Here is a 6,000-nt window from a genome sequence, read left to right on the forward strand (position 1 = left end):
CTGTCAAACCGTATGTATTTTTCCTTCGTTGACATTTAGATTCCCTATCCTCGCCAGCAAAAGATGTTCCGGATAGCGACGACAGCGACAATGTTTATCTTTAACTAAAATATCTTTTAGTTTTCGCTAATGAAAATATGACTTTGAGATCGTAAATAACAGAAAGGTGAATGATAGCAAGTAGCATTTGCATTAGCAATGTTACGGTGTAATTCGAAGATTGGTCACTAGTGATACTCATGTTTTACTTTTGAGATCCTTATCTAGAATGCTATCAGAAATCAAAAAGGGGAGTGGTCCTTGATTCCAACAACAAAAGCATGAGGATGACTTCTCCTGGCCACGCCCATCTACACCGTAACTAGGGAGAGGAAGGAAGTGTTGATATGGTACTTACTTGACGAGAGGGCACCGACTTAGCGACACCCTCATAAGTACCACGGAGTTGGATAATGAGGAAGGTATTCGTTGGTCAGGATTTGCCTGTAACTGGCAATGTAACCGTGGTAGAGCTTACCCCGTAACACACCACGTAAAGGTGTCTACCCAGCGTTATGGGTCGTAAACAACAGAAAGGTGAATGATAATGCCTAAAATCAACACTTTTTACTCATCATACAATGTTCTGTGAAATTGTTCTGTAGCATACCAACTGCCGGTTTTGCAATTCTGAGCTCGATCGGGCAATCAGAAACAATTTCCACATCGAAGGAGTGATGGTGGTGTATTTTCCTATATATTTTGAATGCAATCCCCACACAAACTTCAAATCAAATGCACCAGCTTATGCAACAAGCGATTGAGCAGAACTTTTGAGAGATTGATTGCCTCACCCAAAGACACAATCCAAACCACGGGGTGCCCCGTGGAATTCGACAACTTTTTGTTTCCTGGGCCAGTCTAGTACGCATCGGGTAGGGTAAGAGTACGCATTTATCCAATCATGAGCTTTAAGTATACATTAACACAAATAAGAGTTAATAATATTTAATTGATGTTTAAAGAACATAGATTAGGGAATGTTTAAAGATTATATAACTATTAAAGGAGGAGGGGGTCCCATAAATGTGAACTTTCATACGAAAAACCATTTTTTTGTATACAAAAAAATACAGAGGTAAACATATATCAGGTCTCGCGTGGCGTTCATTTTCATTTATTTAGTCTACATCTAAACAGGTAACACTGAATCAACAATTTGACGCCACAATACACGGTTCGAGGCCGCATCTCTCCATCCTCGAATACGCCCCACGCTCGCCAAGTCGTTTTGCACCTGGTCTGCCCATCTCGCTCGCTGCGCTCCACGCCGTCTCGTACCTGCTGGATCGAAAGCGAACACCATCTTTGTAGGGTTGCTGTCCGGCATTCTTGCAACATGTCCTGTCCATCGTACACTACCGGCTTTAGCTACCTTCTGGATACTGCGTTCGCCGTAGAGCTGAGCGAGCTAGTGGTTCATTCTTCGCCGCCACACACCGTCTTCCTACACACCGCCAAAGATGGTCATAAGCACCCGCCTCTCGAATACTCCGAGTACACATTTGGTGCGATGGCGAATCTTTTTTGACCGCAGTTTTTTCTGGAGCCCGTAGTAGGCCCGACTTCCACAGATGATGCGCCTTCGTACTTCACGACTAGCATTGTTATCAGCCGTTAGCAAGGATCGGAGGTAAACGAATTTCTCGACCACCTGGAAAGTATCCCCGTCTATCGTAACGCTGCTTCCCATGCGGGCTCTGTTGCGCTCGGTTCCGCCCACAAGCATGTACTTTGTCTTTGACGCATTCACCACCAGTCCAACTTTTGTTGCTTCATGTTTCAGGCGGGTGTACAGTACACCTTTGCAAATGTTGTACATCTTAGCAAATGTTCGGCCGACAATGTCCATGTCATCCGCGAAACAAATACATTGACTAGATCTGTTGAAAATCGTACCCCGGCAGTTACACCCGGCTCTCCGTATAACACCTTCTAGCGCAATGTTGAACAACAGGCACGAAAGTCCATCACCTTGTCTTAGTCCTCGGCGCGATTCGAACGTACTGAAGTGTTCGCCCGCCACACAGTTTTGCACACCATCCACCGTTGCTTTGATCAGTCTGGTAAGCTTCCAGATAAAGCTGCTTTGACTCTATTCCAGCAGTCCTCAAGAAGGGCCCCATCGAGCTCACCATCTTCCGGCAACGCTGCCTCGAGATACTGCGCGTGTGCAGTGGCGACATCAGGTTGCTTCAGTCGCTCTAGGTCGTACCGCGGCGGTCGTCGGTACCGAACATTGTTGATGACGGATAGTTTTGGGCGCAGTTTAACCATCACCAGATAGTGGTCAGAGTCGATGTTAGCGCCACGATATGTCCTGACGTCGATAATGTCGAAGAAGTGCCATCCATCAATCAGAACGTGGTCGATTTGTGATTCTGTCTATAGTGATGATCTCCAGGTGTACCGATACGGGAGGCTGTGTTGGAAGTAGGTGCAAATGGCCATATTCTTGGAGGCGGCGAAATCCATTAGTCGTAGGCCGTTTTCGTTCGTCAGCCGGTGAGCGCTGAACTTCCCAATAGTCGGTCTAAACTCCTCCTCTTGGCCAACCTGAGCGTTCAAATCTCCTATGATGATTTTGACGTCGTGGCTTGGGGAGCTGCCGTAGGTACTCACGTTCCAGCTGCGCGTAGAATGCGTCCTTATCATATTCAGTGCTTCCGGAGTGTGGGCTATGGACGTTGATTATCTGGAGTTGAAGAACCGGCCTTTGATTCTCAACCTGCACATTCTTTCATTGATCGGCCGCCACCCGATTACGCGCCTTTGCATATCGCCCATCACTATGAAAGCTGTTCCCAGCTCGTGTGTGTTGCCGCAGCTCTGGTAGATGGTATGATTACCTCTAAAAGTTCGCACCATTGATCCTTTCCAACAATCCTCCTGCAGCGCTACGATGCTGAATCCACGATCCTTGAGCACATCGGCGAGTATGCGTGTGCTCCCGATGAAGTTGAGAGATTTGCAGTTTCACGAACCGAGTTTCCAATCGCTAGTCCCTTTTCGTCGCAGTGGTCTTCGACGATGGTTCCGGTCCGCACTCTTTTGTTGATTATTCGTTCACGGCCTGACATCAAACCCCCTAAATTTCCGGAGGACCATTCCTCCTTATTCCCGGTGGACCATGGCGCACAGTTTCACTTAGAGTCCCTCGCTGGCACTCGGATGATGATCAGCCGCCCCTAACATGGAGAACAGACGCTGTTGTTGCTAAGGTTGCTCGTATCCCGGCCAGCACCGCGTGGCTCAAACAAAGGAATTTTTCCTTAAAGAAAGTCCACCAATCACGTAAAATTTGGCCATTTCATCACCCCTTACCCCTATCTAGCACTTTTTGTAAGAATCCTCTAAAAATTATATGGATCGTCATACATCTCGCAACCTCTCCCAGCTAAGCGTAGCGTAATTTATGGATGTTTCTTTTGATTAAATGAAAATATCATCTAGATGAAATTGTGTTTAAGTGTACAACAAGTCCTAATACAATTTCATTATTTCGCTTCAGTGCTTTGTTCGCTAAGATCTTTCTAACACCAAATAATCAACTTATTCTCAAAACTTGTGATAATTTTCAATTTCTGTTTCTTTTTTCTTAGTTGTTGGATAGTTGGATCTTCACGTAGTAGTTGGATCTTTACGCTTTGGAAGTAGTCTTATTTCGGCCAGAACTCAGAACTTGAAGATTCAGATGCGTACTCTTGCCCCATCCGTTCCTGCGTACTTTTACCCCACAGTCCCAACATTTATTCAAGTAATGGTTTTGACTTCTTGGAAAACCAACCGGATTGGTGTTAGCATAGCATTAGAATTAGCATTTTAGCATTAGCATTGTTACGGTGTAGTTCTTAGATTGGACACTAGTGATACTCAAGTTTTACTTTTTAGATCCTTATCTAGAATGCTATCAGAAATCAAGAAGGGGAGTGGTCCTTGATTCCAGTCTTAAACAAAAATAACAAAAGCATGAGGATAACTACTCCTGGCCACGCCTATCTTCACCGTAACTAGGGAGAGAAAGGAAGTGTTGATGTAGTACTTACTTAACGAGAGGCCACCGACTTAGCGACACCCTCATAAGTACCACGGAGTTGAATAATGAGGAAGGTATTCGTTGGGTCAGGATTTGCCTGTAGCTGGCAATGTAACCGTGGTAGATCTTACCCCGTAACACACCACGTAAAGGTGTCTACCCAGCATTACGGGTCCCAACCAGATTGGTGTTCTGCATCATAAATTACTCTATACAATAGATTATCGAAATGGTATAATCACAGACAAACAGACGTAACAGTTTGAACACTTTTCAGAAAAATCCATCGCTCATCTCTACCACCATCTTGCCAGCATGTTGCACGAAACAATGTTTCGTATGACGTTATCACCAGAAGGCGCTGGAGTGAAATGTCAGACTTGACGAATTACAACGCTAGCGCCTTTAGTTGTGAAACGCGCAATCGATCAAATTCAAATTGATCGTTGAAGTCATGGTCGATGGAAATGTCTTCAGTGTTACGTATGTTTGTCTGTGGTATAATGTTCACCTGAGATGCGTGTTGAGAATGCAGGGCAAATTTTTTAACTATAGCCTGATCAGCTTCTATGCCCAACGAACGATAAGCCTGATGACGTGAAGGATGAGTTCTATGAGAGCCTTGGTAAAGCCTACGGAGAGTCCCCAACACACGATGTAAAGATTGTCATCGGGGATGCAAATGCGCAGATCGCTACCAACGATAATAATCTGCGACTTGTAACCTTTGCTGCTGCTAGAAGGATGGCAATCAGCAGTACCTACTGCGCACGTAAGAATATCCGCAAACACACCTGGCAACATCCGAGTGGAGACACTTGCTCACAGATAGACCAAGTGCTGGTCGACGGACGACATTTCTCGGATGTTATAGATGTAAGGCCATTCAGAGGTCCGAACATCAACTCAGATCACTACCTAGTTGCAAAAATTCGGGCGCGACTCTCCAGCGTCCCGAATTCACGAAACGACAGAACGATGCGTTTCAATATCCAAGGATTGTCAGTTGAAGGAGTTGCTGAACAGTACCACCAGAAGCTGGACGAGCAGATAGGAGATGCCACCGGATCTGGCGACGTCAACAGATTGTGGGAAAATATCAACGAAGCTGTGACTACAACGATGCTAGAAGTTTGCTAGAAGTCGAATGCTAGTGGCTCGTACCCGTTTTAACAGAGAGTGGTACAGTGTAGCAAAGGCAGAAGAGAAACGAATCCACCGTAGAAAAAAAGGTAACACGAAGAGAGTGTGATAGCTGAAGCGCAGGAGAACATGGATAGAAACGATATGCGGAGGTTTTACGCAACTGTCAATGGCGCGCGGCATAAGACTGTGCCAGTGCCCGCCAGATGCAATGACCGAGAGGGGAATTCGCTGACAGACAAGACTATGGTGGCAGCCAGGTGGAAGTAGCACTTCGAAGATTTGTTGAACGGTGAAAATGAAGGTGTATTAAGGAGCAGGATGGACATAGTCGGCGACGGTCAAGCTGTAAAACCACCAACGCTGGACGAGGTAAAGAAGGCTCTAAACGAGCTGAAAACAGTAAAGCTGCCGGGAAGGACGAGATCCCGGTTGAGCTTCTCAAACACGGAAGTGAGCAGCTGCATCAATCAATCCACCACATTATCCAGAAAATATGGGAGGATGAAGAACTGCCTGCCGGCTGGTTGGATGGCCTCATATGCCCAATCTATAAGAAAGGGCACAGACTAGAGTGTGCCAATTACAGAGGGATCAACCTGTTGAACTCGGCGTACAAAATCCTGTCGCGTATCCTGTTTAACAGACTGAGACCGGTTGAGGAGTCCTTCGTCAGCGAATACCAGGCAGGTTTTCGTGAGTGCCGATCAACGACGGATCAGATGTTTAGCATGCGAATGACCCTTGATAAATTCCGGGAGTACAACTTGCAGACTCATCAT

Source organism: Armigeres subalbatus, unplaced genomic scaffold, assembly GCF_024139115.2.
Source record: "Armigeres subalbatus isolate Guangzhou_Male unplaced genomic scaffold, GZ_Asu_2 Contig1310, whole genome shotgun sequence".
NCBI classification, from domain to species: domain Eukaryota; kingdom Metazoa; phylum Arthropoda; class Insecta; order Diptera; family Culicidae; genus Armigeres; species Armigeres subalbatus.